Below are 25986 nucleotides of genomic sequence, written 5' to 3'. Positions count from 1 at the left end.
CTCCCTGCTCAGCGGGGAGTCTGCTTCTCCCTCTCCTTCTGCCTACCACTCTACCTACTTGTGTTCTCTCTCTGTCTCTCTGTCAAATAAATAAATCAAATCTTAAAAAAAAAAAAAAAGGAAATGATTAACTCCTAGTCCTTTACAAGGAGGACACCGCCCTACCCTTTTAAACAAATAAAATTCCCCCTAATACACTGGTCTGTGGGAGCTCATTTCAGTGTCTTATGTGGAACTAAATCCCTTACCTTAACCAAACATAATTCTACTTTTTTTTAAGATTTGATTTATTTATTTGAGAGAAAGAGAGCACAGAGGGAGAGAGAGGGACAAGCAGACTCCCCCCTGAGCAGGGACCCCGAAGCAGGGCTCTATCCCAGGACCCTGAGATGATGACCTGAGCCCAAGACAGACACTTAACTGACTGAGCCACCCAGGTGCCCCTGCCAACCAGACATAATTCTAAAGATGATTTGATCATTTTCTGAAGCATGTACTTAGCGATAAACTTTGAAAGGAAACAGGTGAAAAGACTGGGTATATTCAGGGAGTGGGAATGGAATGGGAATGAATGATCTCTTTATTGACCCCTTTATGTTCTTTTCCTGGAGTATCATTGTTCTAATTATTTCTAGGGACCAAGTATCGTTCAACCCTGAGTGTTGGTGATTGTTTCAGACTGGGCCAGACTGGTCACAGCATCAGCGACTTCCACCACTGAATGCTTTGGATGCAAAGGCGCTGAAGCAACTGAATGCAGGGATGTATGGCACTATCTCTAAGGTCCAGGTCCTAGGTGATCTCGTAATGTTAGCTTCCAGCTTGGGGACCTGCACAGGACTGTGGACTTCACCCATCAACTGCTTTCTCTTGGTAGGATTCTTGGGAGCTAGAGAGAGCAAGTAATTTGTTCTGTGTTGACCTGCCCCTTCACCCCACTTACCAACTAACCCCTCTCCTGGTGGAATATTCCACAGAGTTTTTATGACTGACTCAGTTGTCAGGGCATGCTGGATGGACTATATATGGTAAAAAATAAACTCTCAAATCTTCAAAACTCAAAAGGATAAAAATATAATTTTCATTCATAGAAAGTCCTATGTAGGTTGACTCTCCTCTAAATGTTGACTCAAGAATTTTGATTTCTTTCACTGCAGGATGACTGCTGTTTTGGAGTCCTTTCATCCTGGCCTCGTGGGGGATTTCATGATACATGTTAGAGTCCAAGCCTGTAAGTGGCATTTATCATTTCTGTCCACAGTCTCTTGACCAGAACTCTCAGGACCCAATCTAATTTCAAGGGAGGTTGGGAAATGTAGAGTTTCTCTGTTTCCAGGAATGTGAAATAGGATTGGTAAACAACTAGTTAGTCTTTGACACAGTATTGGAAATTCACTTAAAGAGCTATGTGTACAATAAAAACTTCTAAGTATGTGTTTTGGTGTGGTCATAATCAGTTAATGCATTGTCTTCATGGAGACATAGTTGCTGTAGGACCCCGTTGTTTTTTTGAGGCCCTAACCAAACTTAGGTTTAATGATTACATAATCATTTTCTGATGCATATGTTTAGCAATAAAATATGAAAGGAAACAGGTGAAGAAAGTGGCTGCTTTTTGGAGCCTGAAATGGAGAGGGAGAGGGAAGACAGGTGATTCCTATTTTTCTGAATAAACTTTCAAGAACTATTTGTGTTTAAAATATAGGCATGTATAAATTTGATAGAGGTAAATTATAGGAGTGACAAGAAAAAATTCCACTGGGACATAAGTTGTCTTCCAGTAACAGGGCTCACAACTGAGGCATCGTCTCTTCTGATAAATTTGGTCTGACATCTCCTCTTCTCGACAAGTGTATCTTCCATTTGTTCCATAGTAGCCTGTGATTCCCTCTGCTATAGAAGTTTACTCTGTTTTAATTGTTCATTTACATCTATATTGACTTTATTGTTTTCCCCCAGTAAGCAAAGACTGATTTTTACCAATATTGCATTTTCAAGCTCTAGTGTAGTGCTAAACACTTAGTTTGGTGTGTATTGAATGAATGTGATTTATAATAAGGAATATATATTTGGTCTTATTCTAGTTTCTGGCACTGAGTTTCTAAAACCCTTGGAATTTTCTAAGTGCTGAGAGTTACAAAGGTGTCTTTGTTACGTTAAAGAGGTGACTTAATGGAAAGCTTCCTGGGAATCTAAGTGAAGACTGGTTGCTGGGGGAACCAGCCCTGTGATTTGAGGGTTAGAAGTGACCAGTGATTTAATCACTTGTGCCTATATAATGAAGCCACCATAAAACCTGAAAAAGGTGTTCAGAAAGCTTCAGGTTGGTGAGCATGTGGAGGTGCTGCATGAATGGTACGCTCAGAGACCATGGAAGCTCTGCGCCCTTTTCCATATAGTTTGCCTTATGCATCCCTTTCATCTGCCTGTTCCTAAATTGTGTACTTTTATAATAAACTAGTAATCTAGCAGAGAAACTGTTTCTCTAAGCTCTGTGAGCCACTTTAGCAAATTAATGGAATCCAAGTAGGAGGTTGTTGGAACCTCTGGTTTATGGGATCTCTAGCTGGTAGGTCAGAAGCACTGATTAGTGCCTCTGAAGTGGAGGTGTGGTGGGGAGGGATGTAGTCTTGCAGGACTCGGTCCTTAACCTGTGGAATCTCATACTATCTCTAGGTGGACAGTGTCAGAATTAAGTTAAAGTGTAGAACCCTCAGCTGGTGTCAGAAAATTGCTTGGTGGTATTGGAAAACCTTCAAATTGTAATCATTGTCAGAATTGTAATGAATAATTGAAACTGTTGATTAAAACAATTGATTATATTTGTTCTCTGTGGCCCTGAGGGTCAGCCTTAGAACACATGAATAGAATAGTCAGACAGATACACTTGGGTTCTCTTTGATGAGAAATTTAACATAATTGCCAAAAAGTGGAAGGAGCTCCTTGACAGGTGGTGCGTTTCCTTTCTTTTCAGGAAGACGTTCTGGCATAAAAACAATGAGCAAATGGGGATAGTACAGAGACACCTTGTTATTAAATTCAGTAAACCTGTTGAGATCTATTACATGCTATATGCTGTGTACTAGGTAAAAAAAAAAAAAAGTGAAATACGTATGGCCTGTTCCCAGAATACTTTATGGTCTAATTGGGGATGGCAATGGTAGATGAGACACGTAAATAGATTAATTGAATGGATTCTGGAAAGTGACATGATAGAGGTTCAGAGTACTGTAAGAACTTAGCGAAAGTATTCTAAATGATGAATTCATAATCACTCTAAATGACAAAAGAGCCACTTCTAATTTGTCTGTGATGTTTTCTTTTGAAAAGGGAAATTTACCCCATGATGAATACCTGTTGTTGTTGCTGTTGTTTACAGAGGGAGAGAGAGCGGAGGGGAGAGGGAGAGAGAGAGAGAGAGAGAGAATCCTAGGCAGGCTCTGTGCCCAACACAGAGCCTGATGTGGGGCTCGATCTCACAACCCTGAGATCATGACCTCAGCCAAAATCAAGAATTGGATGCTTAACCAGCAAAGCCACCCAAGCACTCCAGAAGTCAGTGGTTTTTAAAGACAAAAGGGAATGCTTGAATATGTTATTTACAAAGAATTTGATTGGTGTTGATGGCAGAAAACTAATCTTGACTGGATATAATTGGTTGCTAAGGCTGTCACTAATCAGAGTCTCCTACTATAGCAAGTTGCAGGTGTTTGGGCTAAGTCCCTGGAGTATTTGCAGTTTGGCCCAGTTCAAAAGTTCATGGTTCTTACAGTGAGAACATGCATAAGTCTCATCTCCTTAATGGTTTCACAGCTCCATTTTTAAAAACCCTGGACATAAATGACGCCATTGCATTTTACCTTTCTGCCTTTTGCTCAAGATCTTTCTCTGAAAACATCACTGATCAACCAATAATTATTTAGTCCTGTGTCACTGGGATGGACCTGTCCCTGGAAGTCGTGTCTCACATTGGGGGGAATTTTTAATTTTAATGAGTGTTTCAAGGGGTCACTGTTGTTAGGGTCAGGCCCCGGTGAGAAACAAGGAGGCAGGAAATGATTCTTAGGTAATGTCCTCATCAGGGGCCTTATTAAGCCACCTGGAGGTTCAGGTGAATCAGTCTGTGGAGTGACCATAATCAGATGCCTGTAGAGGTTTTGGATGGAACTTTCTTAGCAAGGTGATAAGCATAAAAGAGCAATTAGCAATAATAATAGTCTAAAAACCTTGCGGACAATAAGCATTAATATATGAAATTGTTAAGAATGTTTGATTGCTGGGCACCTGGGTGGTTCAGTTGGTTGGGCGACTGCCTTCGGCTCAGGTCGTGATCCTGGAGTCCTGGGATCGAGTCCCGCATCGGGCTCCCTGCTCAGCGGGGAGTCTGCTTCTCCCTCTGACCCTCCCCCCTCTCGTGCTTTCTCTCTCTCATTCTCTCTCTCAAATAAATAAATAAATCTTTAAAAAAAAAAAGAATGTTTGATTGCTAAATATATAAGGGCTCAGTAAATTTATCAGTTTTATAGAGCAGATCTAAGGAATAAAACTCTGTCAATTGTTTGCAAGTCAGCAAGGCCAGTACAAAATCATATTTTAACAAGATCAAGTCCAAAGTACAAAAATGGAGTCATCATTGGCAACTCTTTTCATATTTTTCTCCCTTTGCTCACAGTTCTCTACAGAAGACACCCATGGAGTAACATTAGTTTTTCAAGGCAAGAGTGGTTTCATCACCTGCTCTGGTTCCATCTAGTCCCTTGGTGGGGTATCCTATAAAAACCAACAACAAATTTCTCCAATTCTTCTGGTCCATAAAATCCATCCTGATGAAAAGCATCTAACATGGTCATCAGTGCAAACATAAGCTGTACACTTGGACAAGTTATACCAGAGGTTACTGTTTTTAGTAGGCACTTGATTAAGATTAATAGTAGTATTGTTTGTGCTATCATTCTTAACTATGATCCTATTCCTGATGGTAACCAACTAAAGAGATTGAAATAATGTCCTAGTCTTGGCATGTGTCCTTCCTCAGCTAAGTTGTCATTATGCTTTATAGTTTTTAGTTCTTGTGTTATTTTGCCAGATTGATTAACATCAAAACAACATTCTTCTAATAGGGTACTAGTGCCTCTTTGTAGGGCCATTAAGATATCAAGTGCCCGTCTGTTTTGTAGGACAACTTCTGCCAGGCCATCAGTTAGCATTTGTTGGTATTCAGATGCTTGAAGAGGAGCGTTAAAGGGGGTGGCCACAATCACTGTGGATAGGGTTGCATATTGCTTTTTCCTGGTCTATTATTCCCATCCAAGGAAATAAGCCTTGGGTAAAGGAAAGACCAAGGCCCTTTCTGTCTGCCTTTGGGTTACTGGTTGGCATCCATCAGAATTTATAACCTTCCCAGCTTCACCAAGGTCTTTTGAACTGATATGAAGGGGATCTCCAGGGGTGCCTGGGTGGCTCAGTCGTTAAGCATCTCAGGTCATGATTCCGGGGTCCTGAGATCAAGCCCCACATTGGGCTCCCTGCTCGGCGGGAAGCCTTCTGCTCCCTCTCCCCCTCCCCCTACTTGTGTTCCCTTTCTCGCTGTGTCTCTCTCTGTCAAATAAATAAATAAAATCTTTAAAAAAAATTAAAAAAAAAAGGGATCTCAGATTTGGTACATGAGCAGTGTACCAAAAGAAGAACTTTTCCAATGGTGGTGTCTGGGGCAAGACCCACAAACACCCTTTCCATTTAATAGGAGGAATGGAGTAAATATTGGTGCCACACACAGAAATATCCAGAACCTTCTAGGGACAAGAGATAAGTGGGTCTCTGCCCAGACTCTCTTGTCATTTTCAGAGGAAGAAATCTCATGATCAAAAATGTACTTTTCACAGAGTACATATAATCTGATTTACTGGAATTATGCAAGTGATTATGAGAGTGTCTTGTATTTTTCTATACTTTAAGTAGTAAATGAGTTTGATTATTAGGAATCAAACACAGGCTAAGCTATGGCATGTTTCTAGGAAAAGGTTAGATGGAATTAAGTTTCCACTATTCTCCAGATTATTTTTCATCAGTTTCCCATATTGCTCTTTTAGGGGGAAGCACACCTGCTTCACACTACCCAGTTCCAATACAGATTTCATTTTCCCATCGTAAGCACACATTATGAAAAATCACACTGTAGTCATGTAAACTCCAATGTAGAATGAATTCATGACTATCTGAATCTTACAAAAGTGTGTGGTTACAGACATCCAATGGAAGATAACCTGATGTTCTACCAATACCATTTATATTTTCAAAACATAAGGAAGATTATTAGTCAATGTCCAGATGTGAGTGAGAGAGGAACCTGGTAGAAGGCAGTTATATCTAGGGTATGTTTTCCAGATAGAAGTTGGTGAGTATTTTCAAATACACCAAAAAAGAATCCTACATTTTTCCAGTTAAGTTTTTCTTTTCCTCAGGAATAGAGGTGAAGCTATTAATTCAGGCACCTCATGAGTGTGATTTGCTCTGGCACAAATCCAACAGTCAGTTAGGTTTTCAGAATCAAAGTTTTTTCAGGGTAAGGACAAAAGGTTCTGATAAGGCTTGACCATCAGCAGTGAGGGTCACAAGAAAAAATAAAATGTTAACCTAGAGGCTAAAATTATTCCTAATAACAGAGACCATTGTAGGACAAACTTAGAGAAAAACAGATATATTGGCTAGCATATGAGTTCCATGCAGGATAGAGTAATTAACTGAGAGATTTAATCCATAGGGCACATAACCAATATGAAAGCAGTCAGTTCTCCCAGTAATATAGGGTTTTACCATTACTTAAGGGGTCCTACTATGTGTAATATAGACAAAAAGTATTAAGATACTTATTAGGACAGATAACAGCCCAAATACTTGAGTCCAGCATTTCTTCATGACTGATTTTTCAAAGAATATGAGGGGTGCTCTCTAATTTAAAATCCCAACCATAAACCTATTGAAAGAATTCTTCATTTCATGCAGAGTGGTCCACAAGAAGGAGAAGGATATATGTTACAAATGGTGTCATAGTGCTTTATAGAAAGGTAGCTAAAGGAACTTCCCCAATAGATGATTCTAAAAAAGGGTTATAAAAAAAATAAGTTATTGGTTAAAAAAAAAAAAAAAGACCAGGGTGACTGGGTGGCTTAGTCGGTTAAGTATCTGCCTCCAGCTCGGGTCATAATCTCAGGGTCCTGGGATGGTGCCCTGCATTGGGCTCCCTGTTCAGTGGGGACTCTGCTTTTCCCTCTTTCGCTGCCCCTCCTCCCTCCTCACGCTTGTGCGTGCGTGCACACACACACTCTCTCTCCTAAATAAATAATAAATAAAGTCTTTTTCCTAAGGTTTTATTTATTTATTTGACAGAGACACAGTGAGGGAACACAAGCAGGGGGAGTGGGAGAGGGAGAAGCAGGCTTACCGCGGAGCTGGGAGCCCGATGCGGGGCTTGATCCCAGGACCCCGGGATCATGACCTGAGCCGAAGGCAGATGCTTAAGGACTGAGCCACCCGGGTGCCCTGAGATTTTTTTTTTTTTTTAAAGATTTTATTTATTTATTTGACAGAGAGAGAGAAAGAGCGAGAGCAGGAACACAAGCAGGGGGAGTGGGAGAGGGAGAAGCAGGCTTCCCGCCAAGCAGGGAGCCCAATGCGGGGCTCGATCCCAGGACCCCAAGGTCATGACCTGAGCCGAAGGCAGACGCTTGACAGACTGAGTCACCCAGGCGCCCCAGTAAATAAAATCTTTAAAAAAAAGAAAGGACAAGAAGATACATAGGCCTGGTCCAGTGTTTTGGGAAAACCGTCTACCCAGATGCGTGTGCTTCAACTCTGGGTCTGTTTGAGTGTTAGGTGTGCAGTTGGTTTTAACGTCTGGAGCTTAGGTTGGAGGTCTGGAGCTTTCTTTAAATGAGACACATGAATCCAAGAATCAAGACCTTTGAGTTCAACTGTGCAAGGGTTGGTTAAGAGTGCCTGATAGGGGCGCCTGGGTGGCTCAGATGGTTGAGCGACTGCCTTCGGCTCAGGTCATGATCCTGGAGTCCCGGGATCGAGTCCCGCATTGGGCTCCCTGCTCGGCAGGGAGTCTGCTTCTCCCTTTCCCTCTGCTCCTCCCCCTGCTTGTGCTCTCTCAAAATAAATTTAAAGATAAAAAAAAATAAAAAAATAAAAGAGTAATTACTTTGAAATCACTCTGCCATAAGGTATGCTTAAAAAAACACTTCTCTTGGGCACCTGGGTGGCTCAGTTGGTTAAGCGACTGCCTTTAGCTCAGGTCATGATCCCAGGGTTCTGGGATCGAGTCCCACATGGGGCTCCCTGCTCCTTGGGAGCCTGCTTCTCCCTCTGCTTCTCTCTCTCTCTCTGTCTCTCATGAATAAATAAATAAAATCTTTAAAAAAAAAAAAGAGTGCCTGATAGGGTCTCTCTTTTCGGGATTGTAGGGTATCTTTGAAGAGATGTCTTTTCTGGTAGACAGAATCAACAGGTTGTAGATCATGGCAGAGGAGGTCTTCGTCTCTGGGAGTGTGCTATGTAAAGATTTTTCTACTAAGCGTGCATTTTTCTTTAAGGCCTTTAATTGTTGTTGTTGTTGTTTTTTTTTTTTTTGCAGTATTCAAGCATTTCTCCTTTCACCAGTATGGGCTCACAGGGCCCAGAGTCTAGCCTTGTAAGTCTTCCAGTTACGATTTCAAAGGGAGATAGTTAATGTTTTCCAAAGGTTTGGGCCTTAGGTTTAATAACAGAAGTGGCAGAGTCTTAGGCCAGGGTAAATTAAAAGTTTCTGTCATTTTGGCTAACTGTGTTTTAATTAGGCCATTGGTTCTTTGTATCAACCCTGATGATTGGGATGGCAGGTGCAATGAAAATGCTGTAGCATAGGCCAGATTTTACAAACTGCCTTGATTATTTGTCCTGTGAAATGAATTCCTCTATCACTGTGTAATTCAGATGGAATTCCCCAGTTAGGTATGATTTTCTCTAATACTACCTTGGCTACTACTAATGCAGTGGCTCTGCGACAAAGAAAGTCTTCCACCCAATGGGAGTATACACATACCATTACCATACATACATATTTGTATCCTCGTGAGGGGAGTAGCTGGTTGAAATCCCACTGCTAAATTTCACAGGCCCTGAGAACAATGGGAATGCCCTATGGATGAATAGGCTTTTCAGGGTTATGCTTGGGACAAGTTAAACAGGAGTGGTAAGTTTCTCTGCAGTTATGTGAGATGGGTTCCAAAAAAATTGTTTTTCCCAGTCTACCATTTTATCTGTGTTCCAGTGGGTCATTTCATGGATAATTTTAAAAATCATTTTCGGTGGGTGATCAAGGAGGACTGGCTGCCCATTTGGGCCATACCAAGTTGAATGTTGGGATAAAATTTACAATTTGATTCTGAGCCCTTCTTTATTTCTTTAGTAGTAGCATTCTGTTGACTATCCTTCATTATTTGTTTTGGGTCATTAGAGGACTAAAAGGAGTTAAGGCTGACAGTAATTTTAATGTGGAATGATTTTGTAAAGCTGAAGTTTTTTGTTTTGTTTTCGTAGCAGCATCTGCCATATGATTGCCCTTATTTTCCTCTATTGGCTGCAGAATGACCAGGGATTTTCATTATAGCTAGATGTTTGGGTACCTGAATTGAATCGAGTAATTTTAGGACTTGAGAACAACTTTTAATTTGTTGCTCAATAGAAGGTAGAAATCCTCTCTGCTTTAGGGCACGTGGGTGGCTCAGTTGGTTAAGCACTGGTTTATTTCTTAATTTCGGCTCAGGTCATGATCTGATGGTCGTGAGATTGAGCCCCATTTGGGGCTCCCTGCTCAGCAGGGAGTCTGCTTGAGATTTTCTCTTTCTCCCTCTCCCTCTGCCTGCCCTCAAATAAATAAATAAAATCTTACAAAAAAAGAAAGAAAGAAAGGAAGAAAGAAAGAAAAAAAGAAATTCTGTTTTCAGAGTACTATGGAATTGTATGTAATCCTGAAAGCATATTTGCTCAGTATACATGTTGGCTACTTTATCTTTTGCTAAGAGGCAGGCCCATGTTAAAGCAAAAAGTTCATCCTGTTGGGCCAAGGAATTCTACAATATGGGGTTTGCTTCAAAAAGTTCAGTAATTGAAAGTTATAGTATCCCCCGCCTGGTATTTCTCCAGTCCATCTTTCAAGTAGGAACCATCACTGAGCCAAAATTACTCAGCATTGTCAGTAGGAGTTTCTTAAAGATCCAGTCTAGGAGTTAGTAACTGGTCAGTCACTGTAATACAGTCATGAAGAGTCTTGTCAGAAGGGAGAGGAAGAAAGTAGCAAGTTCAAGGAGTGGCACCTGGCAGTGGTGACATTTGGAGGTGAAAGTGGAAGGATTTCATAAGAAGTAAATCTGCCTAGCAGACAGGTGTTGGGTCTGGGGAGAGTTGAGGAGAGCTTCTACAGAATAAGGGACATAAATAGTCAAAGGGCAGCCCGTGACCAATTCTTCCACGCTTTCCAGCAGGCTAGCAGAGGCTGCTAAGGCACTGCTACAGGGTGGCGGTCCTTTGGCTAGAAGGTCTAACTGCTGGCTGTAATATCCTGAGGGCCTCCGTTGGCCTCCATGCCTTTGAGTTAAAACACCTGAGGCATTGCCTTTGTGTTCATAAATGAAAAGTAAAAAGGATAACTCACAATTTGGATGTTTCAGTGTCAGAGGGTCAAGTAAGCTATGCTTTATTTCTTCAAATGCCTTCTGGCTTAGCTAAGTTCATGGAAGTAGCTCAGACTGTTTAGCTTTAAGCAAGATATATAAGGGTTGAGCAATAGCAGAAAAATTAGGGATCCAATTCTGGCAGTAATCCAGCTAGTCCCTGGAATCTGTGTAACTGTGATTCATTTGCTACAGTAGGAGATTTTGCTTAGTTATAGCCTTTGCAACCAGTTCTATTCATTCAAGATTAGTTTTCTGCCACCAATACCAATCAATATTTTTGTAAATAAGGATACAAGCATTCTTTTTTTGTCTTTAAAAATGTTTGACTTACTCCTCTTGAGGGAGCACTATTTGGGTTATGGCCCAAATCTGTGTTCCCCAGATTGCAATTCTGAGACCCCAAATAAAATGCTTGTTTTTATTTTAGCTCTGCCTCTTTTTTTTTGGTTGACATTTCTGGTGTCAGAAGAAATGGGATCCAAAGTGACACAGTGCAGTGTGTTCAGGCTAAGTCCTTGGGATTTTTCCAGTTTAGCCCAATTCAGAAGTTCATGGTTCCTCTAATGAGGATGAGCATAAGGCCCATCTCCTTAATGGCCTCTCGGCTCCATTTTAAACCTCCTGGACATAATATGACCGCATTTCACACCTTTCACAGGATCCCCTCCTTTCCTTCAGACTGAATATCTGTTAGCATACCTCAAACCTGAGTGATTCTGCCTCTGTTTTCATGTTAAGTCCATCCAGTACAGTTTTAAATTAAGATGTTCTATTTTTCAGTTCTAAAATTTTCAGTAGATTCTTTATTATTGTTGCTGTCATCTAGTTCTTCTCTGAGATTTCTCAATAATTGTTTTATTTTTCTTTACATTGTTGAACACAGTTATAATAACTCCTTTAAAATCCTTGTCTGCTAATTCCAACATGTGTTTTATCTTTCAGTCAGTTTCTTTTATGTCTTATCTCTTGAGAATAGGTCACATGTTCCTCGTTCTTCATATGTCATACAATTTTTTATTATGATATCCTGGCTTCTGTAATACAATGATGTTGGGCCTCTACATTCTTTTACATTCTTTTGAAGAATATTGTTGTTGTTGTTTTATTGAGATATAACCAGCATATAACATTTTTATTAGTTTTAGGCGTACAGCATAATGATTTGACTTATGTATATATTGCTAAGTGATTACTCCAGTACATTTAGTTAATATCTATCATCACATATAGTTACAAATTTTTTTCCTTGTGGTGAGAACTTTTAAGATTTACTCTCTGAACAACTTTCAAATGTACAGTAGTGTATTGTTAACTATAGTCACTGTGCGGTACATTGCATCTCCAGGGCTTACTTATCTTATAACTGGAAATTTCTACCTTTTGACTACCTTCACCCATGTCACCACCCTCCACTCCCCACCTCTGGCAACCACCAGTCTGTTCTCTGTATCTGTGAGTTCATTTTTTGTTTGTTTGTTTGTTTTTAAAGATTTTAAGTTATCTCTACACCCAAAATGGGGCTCAAACCCAGAACCCCAAGATCAAGAGTTCCTCGGTTCACTGACTGAGCTAGCCAGTTGCCCCTGTTTAGATTCACATGTAAGTGAGATCATCCCATATTTGTCTTTCTCTGTCTGACTCGTCACTTAACATAATGCCTTCAAGTTTCATCCCTGTTGTTGCAAATGGCGAGAATTCCTTCATTTTTAATGGCTGAATAATATTGCCATCTGTGTGTGTCATATTTTCATTATTCATTCATCTATTAGTGTACATTTAGATTGCTTCCATGTCTTCACTATTGTAAATAATGCTGCAGTGAACATGGGAGTGCAGATATATTTTCAAAAGAGTGATTTCATTTTCATTGGATAAGTACACAGAAGTAGAATTGCTAGATAGTATGGTTGTTTTATTTTTAACTTTTTGAGGAACCTCCACACTGCTTTCTGTAGTGGCTGCACCAATTTATATTTCCACCAGTAGTGCACAAAGGTTTCCTTTTCTCCACATCCTCGCCAATACATGTTATTTGTATTTTAGGTAATAGCTATTCTGGTGTGAGGTGATATCTCACTGTGGTTTTGATTCACATTTCTTTGATGATTCATGATAGAGTACTTTTTCATGTATCTGTTGCCCATTTGCCTATCTTCTTTGGGAAAACATTTCTTCAGATCCTGTGCTCATTTTTTATTGGATCGTTCTTTTTTTCTATTGAGTTGTATGAATCCTTTATATAATTTGGATATTAATCCCTTATCACATCCATGATTTCAAATTTTTTCCCCCATTCTGTAGGTTGCCTTTTCATTTTGTTGATAGTTTTTTGTCTGTATAGAAGCTTTTTAGTTTGATGTTGTCCTGTTTTCTAATTTTTAATGTTGTTGCTTTTGGTGTCAAATCCAAAAAATCATTGCCAAGGCTAATGTCAAGGAGATTGTCCCCATTTTTTTTTTCTTTTAGGCTTTTGATGGATTCAGGTCTTATATTCAAGTCTCATCGATTTTGAGTTGATTTTTGTGTATGGCATAAGATAGTGGTCTGGTTTCATTCCTTTGCATGTGGCTGTCCAGTTTTCCCAATGCAATTTATTGAAGAAACTGTTCTTTCCCCATTGTATATTCTTGGCTCCTTTTTCATAAATTAATTGACCATATATACATAGGTTTATTTCTGGGCTCTCTATTCTGTTGCATCTCTATTGATGGTTGTGTCTGTTCTAATACCAATAGCATACTCTTTTGATGGCTATAGCTTTGTAATATGGTTTAAAATCAGGAAGTCTGATGCTTTCAGTTTTGTTCTTCTTTGATTGCTTTGCCTAATCAGGGTCTCCTGTGGGTCCATGAAAATTTTAGGATTGTTTGTTTTAGTTCTGTGAAAAATGCCATTAGAATTTTCTTAGGGATTTCAATGAATCTGTAGATTGCTTTGGGTAGTATGAACATTTTAACAGTATTAATTCTTCCATTCTGTGAGCTTGTAATATCTTTTCATTTATTTGTGTCTTCTTCAGTTTCTTTCATGATGTCTTACGTTTTTTAGCATATGGATCTTTCACATTCTTGATTGTTTATTCCAAGGTATTGTATTCTTTTTGATGCACTTGTAAATGGGATTGTTTATCTGATTTTTCTTTCTGATAGTTCATTATTAGTGTATAGAAACACAACTGGTTTTGTATATTGATTTTGTACCCTACAAGTTTACTGTATTTGTCTGTTAGTTCACAGTTTTTTGATGGAGTCTTTAAGACTAGTCTTTAAGATCTATATAAGATGTCATCTGCAAATACATATTTCTTCCTTTCCAGTTTGGATGTCTTTTATTTCTTTTTTTTGCCTAACTGCTCTGGCTAGGACTTCCAGTTCTATGTTGAATAAAAGTGGCAAGAGTAAGCATCCTTGTCTTGTTCCTGATAATAGAAGAAAAATCCTCCAGTTTTTCACCACTGAATATGATGTTAGCTATGGGCTTCTCATATATGGCCTTTATTATGTTGAGGTATGTTCCCTTTATATCTACTTTGTTGAAAGTTTTCTTTTTTTAATCATGAATGGATGTTGTCATATGATTTTTCTGCATCTCTTAAGATGATAATATGATTTTTCCCCTTCATTTTGTTAATGTGGTATATCACATTGATTTATGTGAATGCTGAACCATCCTTGCATCTCAGGGATAAATCCTACTTGATCATGGTGTATCATCCTTTTGATGTATTGTTAAATTTGGTTTGCTAATACAGTAGTCTCTCCTTATCTGTTGTTTCATTTTCTGTGGTTTCATTTATCTATGGTCAGCTGTGGTTTGAAGGCAGATGAAACTTCTGACATGTAGTCAGAAGATCAATGGTACCTTTTTGCTACATCCTAATGACTCTGTCATTCACCTCATTTCATCTCATCATGTAGGCATTTTATCATCTCACATCATCACAAGAAAGGCCAGTACAGTATAATAACATTTTTTGAGAGAGACCACATTCATATAACTTTTATTATAGTATATTGTTATAATTATCGTATTTTATTATATATTGTTGTTAATCTCTTACTGTGACTAATTTATAAATTAAACTTTATCATGGGTATATATGTATAGTAAAAAAACATAGTATATATAGGGTTTGGTACTGTGTGTGGTTTCAGGTATCCCCTGGGGTCTTGAAACATATGCCCTGTGGATAAAAGGGGCTACTATAGTTTGCTGAGGATTATTGCATTTACGTTCATCAGGGTTATTGGCCTGTATTATTTTTTCTTGTAGTGTCCTTGTATGGTTTTGTTATCAATGTAATGCTGGGCTGATAAAATGAGTTTGGAACTGTTCCTTCCTCTTACACTTTTTGGAAGAGTTCGAGAAGGGCTGGTATTAATTCTTCTTTAAATGTTTGGTTGAACAATAGCCAAACTATGAAAAGAGCCTGCATGTCCATTGACAGATGAATGGATAAAGAAGATGTGGTATATATATACAATGGAATACTACTCAGCCATCAAAAAAATGAAATCTTGCCATTTACAATGATGTGGATGGAACCAGAGGGTATTATGCTAAGCGAAATAAGTCAATCAGAGAAAGACAATTATCATATGATCTCACTGATACGTGGAATTTAAGAAACAGAACAGGATCATAGGGGAAGTGAGGAAAAAATAAAACAAGACAAAGCCTGAGAGGGAGACAAACCATAAGAGACTCTTAATCATAGGAAACAAACTGAGGGTTGCTGGGGGGAGGGGAGTGGAGGATGGGGTAACTGGGTGATGGACATCAAGGAGGGCATGTGATGTAATGAGCACTGGGTATTCTATAAGACAGATGAATCACTGACCTCTACCTCTGAAACCAATAATATATTATATGTTAATTAATTGAATTAAAATAAAAAAACCAAATTTTGATCAACCATGCTAGAGGAAAAACTGAATTATCTTTCTAGTTTCTCTATGGAAAATAATATTATAACATTATAATAATATATGATATAATAATAATATAATATAATATAATACAATAATATAATATAATTATAATATTATAATAATATAATATACAATATAATAATATAATAATATATAATATAATATAATATTATAATATAATAAACTAATTATAATATTATAATATATAATATTATATTATAATATAATATAATAAAATAATATTATAATATTGCCATATGAAGAGGCAATCAAAGAATATGCAGCCAAAATACTATGGAGGAGTATCAGGAAGTCAATAAAAATATTATTAGATTATTTTATTATGTTATTTGTATTTTCTAATATTTGCAGAATATATTCACTTTTCCATTTTTAAATTTGTTATGTAACTTCTCTTTACATCCTAAATAAATATTCAGGTTTATAACTAACTAACTAACTAAATAAATAAATGTTTGGGTGACTTCACTAGCGAAGCCATCTGATCCTGAACTTTTGTTTGTTGGAAAGTTTTTTTTATTATTGATTCAATCTCCACACTAGTAATTGATCAGTTCAGATTTTCTGTTTCTTTATAATTTAGTCTTGGTAGGTTTTGTTTCTAGGAACTTCTCCATTTCTTCTAGTTTGTCCTATTTGTCCTGTTAGGTATATAATTGTTCAGAGTAGTCTCTTGTATCATTTGTATTTCTGTGATATCAGCTGTAATGTTTTCTCTTTCATTTCTGACTTTGAGTCCTTTCTTTTTTCTTCTTGGTGAGTCTAACTAAAGGTTTGTCTATTTTGTTTATCTTATCAAAAAACCAGATCTTAGTTTCTTTGATCTTTTCTATTGTTCTTTTAGTCTCAATTTATTTACCCTCTGATATTTGTTATTTCCTTCCTTCTGCTAATTTTGGGCTTCATTTGTTCTTCCTTTTAGGTCCCTGAGATGTAAAGTGGGAGTTTGTTTGAATTCTTTTTTGTTTCTTTAAAAAAAAAAAAATTATTTGTTAGAGAGAGAGAATGCATGAGTACAGGCACACAGAGGGAGATAGAGAGCGCTCTCTGTCTGTAATAAATAAATAAAATATTTAATTAAAGTTTATTCCAGAGAGAGAGTGTGTGCATGAACATGAGTGCGGGGAGGGGCAGAGGGAGAGGGAGAAGCACACTCCCTGCAGATTAGGGAGCCCAATGGGGAGCTCAATCCCAGTACCCTGAGATCATGACCTGAGCCAAACACAGTCACTTAACCAACTGAGCCACCCAGGCACCCCTAAATAAATAAATCTTTTTTTTAAAAAAAGTTGAGGTGAGTCTGTTGTAGGCAGCATATTGCTGGGTATTATTTTATCCATTTGTTTACTGTATGTGTTTTGATTGGTGAATTTAGTCCATTTACATTTTTGTAATTATTGATAGGTATGGACTTACTGCCATTTTGTTAATTTTTTTCTAGCTGTTTTTTAATTCCTTCATTCCTTTTCTTGCTCTCTCTCTCTCTTTTTTTTTTTTTTTTGGTGATTTGATGATTTTCTCTATTCTTTTCCTTTTTTTTTTTTTTAAGATTTATTTGTTTTTGAGAGAGAGAGAGAAAGACTGAGTGAGCACAAGCAGGGGAGGGACAAAGGAAGAGGGAGAAAAAGACTCCCCACTGAGCAGGGAGCCCAGTGGGGGGCTCAATCCAGGACCCTGGGATCATGACCTGAGCTGAAGGCAGGTGCTTAACCAACTGAGCCACTCAGGAGCCCCTATTCTTTTCTTTTTACCTTTTGTATATCTACTATACCTTTGTGCTTTGTGGTTATCATGAGGTGTACATAAAATATATTTATAAATACAGTCTATTTTAAGTTGAAAACAACTGAAGTTTGAATTCATTTTAAAGTTCTACATATTTACGGGATGCCTGGGTGGTTCAGTCGGGTAAGAGTCTGCCTTCGGCTCAGGTCATGATCCCAGGGTCCTGGGATCAAGTCCTGCATCAGGCTCCTTGCTCGGCAGGGACCCTGCTTCTCCCTCTGCTGCTCCTCCTGCTTGTGCTGTCTCTCGCTATGTTAAATAAATAAATAAATAATCTTTAAAAAAATAAAGTTCTACATATTTACTCCCCAGCCATGTTTTGTTTTTGATGTCGCAGTTTACATCTTTTTATCTTGTGTATCCATTAACAAATTATTGTAACTCTAGTTATTTTATTAATTTTATCTTTTAACCTTTATACTAGATTTATAAATGGTTAATCCACCATTGTTACAACATTAGATATTTGATTTAACTGTTTATTTATCTTTACCAGTGAGACTTACACTTTCATATGTTTTCTTATTACCAAGTAGTGCCCTTTTATTTCAGCTTAAAAAATTCTCTGTAACATTTCATATAAGGCCAACTTAATGGTGATGAACTCCTTTAGTTTTTGCATGTGTGGATAACTATCTCTTTTATACTTTTGAAGTACAGCATTGCTGGGTAGTGTATTCTTAGTTGGCAGTTTTCCTGTCAATGCTTTGAATATATTTTGCTACTCCTATCTGTCCTGCAAAGTTTCTGCTGAAAGATACGCTTATTGTCTTATGGTGGCTTGCTTGTTCATAGTTAGTTGTTTGCTCTTGGTGCTTTCAAGATACTTTGTTTTTAACTTTTTGCCACTTAATTATAATGTATCTAGATGTGGGTCTCTTCAGGTTCATCTTATTTGGAACTTTTTGGGCTTCCTGGACCTGAATATCTGTTTTCTTCCCCCAGGTTAGGGAAATTTTCAGCCATTATTTCTTCAAATAAGTGTTCTGTCCCTTCCTTATAATGTGAACATTGGTCCACTTGATATTGTCCCATAAGTCCCTTAAGCTGTCTTCATTCTCTTTCATTTTTTTCTTCTCTTCTCTTTTCTTTTTTTTCTTTTTCCTGATTGGATGAATTCCACTGCTCTGTCTTTGGGTTTGCTGATCCTTTCTTCTGCTTCATATAGGCTGCTTTGAACCCGTATTGAATTTTTCAGTTCACTTATTGTGTTCTTCAGCTCTATTACTTCTGTTTGGTTCTTTCTTATATTTTCTTTGTTGAAATTCTCACTTTGTTCATGCATTATTCTCCTGATCTCAGTGACTATCTCTATGACCATTATTATTAACTCTTTATCGGATAAACCATTTCTCTCCATTATCTTAAGGCCTTTTTCTGAAGTTTTATCTTATTCTTTCATTTGGAACATATTCCTTTGTTTCTTCATTTTCTGTGTCTCTCTGTGTTGGTTTCTGTGCCTTAGATAAATAGCACTCTCTTCTAGTCTTGAGGGAATGTTCTTGTTTGTGAGATGAACCTTATCATTAAACCTTGTCCTAGCTTCTGTTTGTCTCTCAAATCTTTGTGATTGTCCAAGCAGCCTTATTTGTTTTTATTGGTTGTCCATTAGTTGAAGGTATGTCATGACCTGTTAGTGTCCCGAAGGGGAGGATGTCAGTCAGCACCTACATGCAGGCTGATTATAAGGTAAATCTTCAGGCAGAAGCTTTTAAGGTATATAAATATACTTTTTTCAAGTGAAGACTGGGAGATGGCCATTTCTCTTTTCCTTCTGCACTGAGCCACTGGGTGATAGCCAGTTAAGAACTCTGTTTGCTGCCATCCTGTTGAATCCATGAATATAAGCCCCACTGGCCACCAGAGCCATGTGTTCAAGGGGCATTCCCTGGGCTGCTGCCACAAAACCCATGGCACCAGAGGTGTGCACAGGCTCTTTCTAAGAAATATTAGCATCCTAGAGTGCGGCAGAGGGAGAGCATAAGGATAGTGCTGGCTGACCTCCCTGGTCTCTGGAAAATATTGCAGTTGGCCTCTTGATGTGTGTTAAGTTAGAAGCCTGTCCTTCAGGCCACGGTTATTAAGAAAAGTCATCAGGGCTATTGGCACCAAAAGACTGGTTTTAGTCCACTGCCTCTGCCAGGCCCTCACACTGGTTTAGTCTGCTGCCTCTGCTGGGTCTTGGGAGGTTAGCCACAGTGAGTCTGTGCAAGCCCTTTAAGAACCATATCTTAATTCACTGTATCCTTGTGGAGCTTTTGGATGCAAGCCCCATTGGCTTTCACAGCTAGATGTTTTAGAGGCCTGTCTCTTCTGTTATAGAAGTTGGGGTGCTAGATGTGGAGTTCAAACTCATTGCTCTTTAGGGAGAAGCTGGAAGTTCCCTCCCGCTTATGGGCCACCATGCCAGAGTTGGGTTTTATGGTGAGATTTTTTCTCAGCTTCTTTTACCCTTTTTGATGTTGTTTTTTTTTTTTTTTCTCATTTTCTCTATGGGTAGTAGTCGCTCAATTTCTTTCAGAGGGTGTTTCACATGTAGCCGTAGATTCATTGTATCCTTGGGAGAAGGTGAGTTTGGGAGCCTTCTACATCACCATTTTGAAACAGGCTGTTGTTTCTAATAACAGAGAGTTAACTAGGTTCAATACAAACTTTGTTTTTTTTTGTGCAGTTCAGTTCTCTTATTCTTGTCTGGGCTGCTTGCAGTGTAACCTACATTGTTACTGCTTTGCATTGTTTAGAGGTCTGCAAGAGATTTAGGCAGAGCTGATACATAGAATTTCAGTCTTTCTCTTTATCATCTTATTGGGATTTGCTTTTCACTTTTTAGCATCTGTGATTGCCCCAAACTCTGTAACGTCATTCTTCAGGTTAGAAAAACCTTGGATTTTCTATCAGAATTTTTATCAGTCTTGAGCTGCATCAAATGTGGTCATCCTGAGGCTAATAGCCATTAAAAAAACAGAAAACCAATGTACCGTTCCCTTATTTCAAGGATTGACTTCTATCCATAATCTCCATGCTTACTTTGCAATACCTTCCAGTAATTATTTTTTGTATTTTGTCCAGTGTTTATAGTTGTTATCTAGGGGTATGGTCTGTCTGATAGGAGCATATTCAACTATATTTAAAAATCTTATATTTATTTTTTTTTGAGAAAGAGAGAGATTGAGCAGTGGGAGAGGGGCAGTGGGAGAGGGAGAGAAAATCTTAAGCAGGCTCCATGCCTAGCATGGAGCCCAACGCAGGGCTTGATCTTACATTCCTGAGATTGTGACCTGAGACAGAATCAAGAGTCAGACATTTATCTGACTCAGCCACCCAGGCACTCCTAAAAATCTTTTATTCTTAATAAAAATAATTTATATTTATCCATATTAATAAATATCTTAATAGTTATCTGTATTAATAACTATTAGTTATTAACAGTTACTAATTAATAGTAACTAATAGTAGTCCATATTAATAATTAATCATAATTGATATATTTATTATCAGTATTGACATATAATTTTAGGTTAGTAAACTGTATTACTTTATATTTGCCTGTTTTACTAAGAAATACCTTGGAACTGGCCATTTTAGGTCAGTTCCATTCTTTTTCTTTTTTTTAAATTTAATTTAATTAATTAATTAATTTATTTTTTTAAAGATTTTATTTATTTATTTGACAGAGAGAGAGATAGCGAGAGCAGGAACACAAGCAGGGGGAGTGGGAGAGGGAGAAGCAGGCTTCCTGCTGAGCAGGGAGCCCGATGAGGGGCTCGATCCCAGGACCCTGGGATCATGACCTGAGCCGAAGGCAGCTGCTTAACGACTGAGCCACCCAGGTGCCCCTCTTTTTCTTTTTTTAAGGACTCCAGTAATACCCATATTGCTCTTCTTTGTCAGCCTTTTATATTTGCAACTATCTAGGATACTGTTTACCTTTATCTTCATTTTTGCTTTATTTTCTTTACTTTTCTCATTCTGTCTTCTGTGCCTCTTAGTATACTTTTGGCCATATCTCTATCTTTCTTGGGGACCTTATAATTTAGTATTCGTATCTGAGATAATTTCATTTTTTAAAGTTTTCCTGAATATGATTAGTTTCTATGTTGCATTTTCTTTTGTTGTCTGTATCCATTGTAAGTTTTTGAATTTCTGATTTGTTATGTTCTTTCATGTCTATAGTTGCTTATGTAATTATATTTACTTTATGTGACAGTATTTTGTTATAATTTTCCTGTTCCTTGGCTGGGGATAGATTTGTTTCATTGTGTTTTCAACTCCTGTAAAGTTTTGATTTTCATTTTATTTCATTTTATTTATTTTTTTTTACTTATAGTAACTTGTATCATTGATTAGATCTCCTGAGGTGTTTTCTCAGTATTTCCATACTCAAGGAAGGGCCTTTTCCCTCTGGAAGCAACACTCCAGATGAAATTTTATGGTTTTCCTTTTCATAATTAATGATGTTTCACAACCATTAAGAGCACACTGTGCTTTTCACCCTCTGTGGAGCCTCAGACAGATTCTTTGCTTAGATGTCTCTGGAATGCTCTGCTGACATCTGGTGTTTATTTACCTACTTAAAGAAAATTGAAATGTGTAGTTTCTCTGTTTTCTAGTTACACTGTAGGCATGGATAATGGGTGAATGTTAATAATAGTTGAAAAGAATTGCTTGTATTTAAATACGTGAATCCATTTTTCATGTAAATATTCTATATTACTACTCACTTTGCCCTTACTATATCATCCCATAAGAGTAGGGTCTTCTTTGAAAATAGTGAAAAGATAGAAGAAGCAAAGTTGTGAGACAAAAATATATATAAATTACACTGTCCTACTTTACAAATACTTTTATTCACAACATCCTCACGAAGGCCAGAATACCTCATTTTCAAATGTCATACTTGGTATTTATCACAAATATGTTTTAGATACAGGAAGTGCTACGATGAGTTACTAGGTGCCTTGGTTAACCTAGAGGAAACTTCTCTGAAATAGTATTTAACATTGTTTCCTTTTTTTTTTTTTTTTTTGATGCTCTGGAATTTTTACACCTGGGAGGAATATATCACAGTAAAATTACAGGTGTATTTCTTTTGAATAGTAGGGGGAAGGACTATTTGAAAAGAAAAATTGAACAAAGCTATGAAAGAATATGGATAGAAGTTGAAGAATTGGAAGTCAATTTCTGTGTATTTCTTGCTAAAATTGTGCACATCATAGGGGGTACTGGTATGCTAGTTTGAATACTAGCCTGTATTCATCCTCAGGTTCTATTTGCTAGATGAAATGATCCAGAGTCTTTAATATTACTTCAGCTTCTGTCCACTCATCTAAAGTCAGGGTCGGGAAAAGGTAATCTTGGGATGGGATGGTTTGGCATGTCTTCCAGCCACGTTGTTCATATATGTGAGATTTCTTTGACCTGGATGTTCACTTGTTGTCTCCCCACTTGTTTATTTTTTGTCTCTCACACTGTCCTTAGTTGTGTGTAACTGTGTGTGCCTAGGTGTGATTGTGTATGTGTGTGTATGTGTGTGATTTCTGTTTGTTTATAGGCCTCAGGACTGATTTTTCCTAACCTGAATACAGCCTTTTTGTTATAGTTTGACCAGTCTGGAGTTAAAGTTTGAGAGGTGTTATTAAACCACCAAAAAAGGCACAGGACTAAAATTTTGAAGCCTTGAGTTGGAGTCCTGGCTCTGCCACTTACTGACTTTATAAATTTGGGCAATTTACTTCCTCAATATCATCTCAGTATTGTCTTTCCCAAATGAGAGGGTTGGAAGAATTAGTTGGGAGGACTCTGTAAATGCTGACATTGTGAGATTCTGAAGATTCTCCCATGGCATTTCTGAGCCAGAAATGACAGTTGTAACATAGGCAGGAGGAATGATCTCTGAACCCCTCGTCCCTCCCCTCATTTTCTACCCTATCTGCTGCTTCTGACTCACATTGGTCCCCTTTTCTCTCTTCTTCATGCCCTTCTCTTATGTCTGATTTTCCCTATTCAGTGTATTTCTGACCGAAGAGGAAGACCCTGTGATTAGCCAAGTAAATCAAAGGATTCAGCTCATCATGGGGCTGTCAGATGAAACAGTAAAATTTCTCCAGGTGTGAGTTATCTGAGTCAGCCTGGGTAGGTAATCTCTGTCCTGTCTCCTGTTACTGCCACTTCCCACCTTGCATTTGAGCTATGGTTACCTCTACTCTGAAGCTCTCCGTTCTCCATTTTGGGGACACTGACCTTGAAATGCCCTGAGCCCCACTTCTGTGTCCCTCTCTACAGAAACCTATCCAGTCTGATCGTTGGTTGCCTCATCCTTCTTTCTCTGGATCCACAAATTGTTGAGGGTTTAAGAGCATGAGCTCAGGAACCAGAAAGTCTGGGTGTGAATCAAAGCTTTGCTTTGTGACCTTGGATAAGTTCCATACCCTTTCTGACCTTTAATTTCCTCATCTAGATGCAGGTCTTAGATAGACTGCTTATTGTGTCTTCACTTAGGAGCAGGCCTGGGGATGCAGAGTTCCTGGGATGACTTGAAGGTTGCCCACCTAGCTAACCCTATCTGTTGTTTTTTTACTGCCATGTTGCTGATTACAGTATTGGAGGCTTCTTTGAACCTCATTTGGATTATTTCTTGGTAAGGGCAAAATGTTATTCCTTTGAGTTGTGTTTCTATTGGCAGGGGAAGGTCAGAGCTCACATGAGAGGTTTGTCTTCTAGTTCAGGGGGCCTCTGAATTATCAAAGATAAATCTTTGGGGACTATTATAAAATCACACCCAGAAAAGGAAAAAGCCTTTATCCCCTTCTCCTAATGTGGTGCTGTCTCCTCCAGGCACACCTGGAATTGAGATGAATTCTTGGGATGGAAAGTGATAGAGACAGAACCACACAAAGTCCTTTGCTCCCACCTGTAGCCCCTCTTGTGCTAGGTTCCTCTGCCTCTCTGCAGTCAGACTCACTCCTCTGTGACAGGGGGAGCACTTGAGTCTATTAACTCTGAGCTCCAGTACTTTAGCCCAGCACAATTCCCTGGTGTGGCTGAGCCAAACAGAAAGAGAAGACAGACATTTTGTCCTTTGGGAAAGACAAGCTGAATTAGCAAACTAAACAACAAGTGTTCATTAGCACCTTTCATGTGCTGATTACTCTCCTGGAAACTAGGGCTAGGAAAGCAAAGGAGACAATACCAGTTCCCATAGACAGACCATAGTTTTTTGGGGGGAGACACACATATGAATGGCTACTTTCTAAATAATTGAATAAGTGCTATAAAGGAAGTTTGTGTGCAGGGGTCCTGGGACCCAGTGAGCAGGCACACAGCCTGAGCATTCAGAGAAGACTTCCTGAAGAGTTAGGTCTAAGCTAAGATTGTTCCTTTAAATCTGACCCTTCATAAGAAGATGTCCCTGGGATCAAAGCCCTCTCAGTACTGCTATAATATAGTCTGAGGGCACCTGTCTCTGTGGTCAGGATGGACCCACCGGTTACGGGAATCTGGGGAACTGCGTTCTTGGTGCTGCAGGGACAGCTTTCACAGAGGTAACCACATAGACTTTGAGAGCAAAAGCCAGCCTTGTCCTGTGGATAAGCCCCCTTTGTGATTCTACTCTGAACTTTTCCTGACTTAACCAGGCCTCGGATGCAATGTTTTCTAAGAGTGGCATGTATTCCTTTTTAGCCATCTTTTCTGATCTGCTTTCTTTGTTGAATTTTCTATCTCCATCCTTGACAAAGACCTGAATTGGTGGTTTGTCCTGTGAATGCAAAACTTAGTTCCTGTGTCTGCCTTCCTGCCTTGGTTCTGCTCTCAATTGCCTGTCTGCTCATGTCCATCCTAAAGGGGTGGGGTGACCTATATTTGACTGTGATGGGTTTCTTTTTCTCATACCACATTATTTGGGAAATTATAATGGATGGGAAAGCAACTGTTTTTTGTGCTTCTTCACTAGTTAAGTCTAAGACCTGCATAGTCACTGTCACTTAAATTTCACAGGGATTTGACAGCGAGCCTTTGGAGCCTGACGAGACAGGGAATCGTGTGGCCACATTCATGACTTATGTAAGTATGGTCAGTACTGGATTGCCCTGTAGGCACACCAAGCCTAGGCTAGAAGGGTCCCCACTGAATCCAAGTATTGAGGGTTTGGATCCACAAGTTTATATTTTTAGAAACACGCCAGAAGATACTAATGATCAACCTGGTATAGGAGCTGCTATCACTTAGTGATTAGAAGTAGAGGGAGAAAGAGGGAAAGGGAGGAGTCACAGAATCACATGGAGGACTTTTGATATTACACAGTACCTCTTTATTCTATTGCTCCTTAGGTTATCAGTCTCTCCATTAAAGAGTAAGACCTAGAACCATTTGTTTTGCCAGTGAGGTGTGATTTCCTCTTCTGGACTAAGACTAATTTTTTAATTCTTAAAATAATAATTTGATTTTTTAAAAGATTTTATTTATTAGCACAAGTGGTGGGAGAAGCAGCGGGGGGAAAGGGAAAGAATCTCGAGCAGACCCGGCATACTGAGCAA

At 38.5% G+C, this 25986-nt stretch overlaps 1 long non-coding RNA gene across 1 annotated transcript; it reads left to right on the top strand.

Moving 5' to 3' along the window:
• The first annotated feature begins 639 nt into the window (after positions 1 to 639).
• On the top strand, positions 640 to 25713 carry LOC135365243 (uncharacterized). Its single transcript, XR_010412875.1, has 3 exons — positions 640 to 873; positions 1158 to 1231; positions 25448 to 25713. It is a non-coding gene; the product is annotated as an uncharacterized LOC135365243 (long non-coding RNA).
• The last annotated feature ends 273 nt before the right edge of the window (positions 25714 to 25986 follow it).

Source organism: Mirounga angustirostris, unplaced genomic scaffold, assembly GCF_029215605.1.
Source record: "Mirounga angustirostris isolate CCGP_5_RB_7025 unplaced genomic scaffold, mMirAng1.0.hap1 SCAF_7, whole genome shotgun sequence".
NCBI classification, from domain to species: Eukaryota; Metazoa; Chordata; class Mammalia; order Carnivora; family Phocidae; genus Mirounga; species Mirounga angustirostris.
This window is presented reverse-complemented; position numbering and strand designations above follow the sequence as displayed.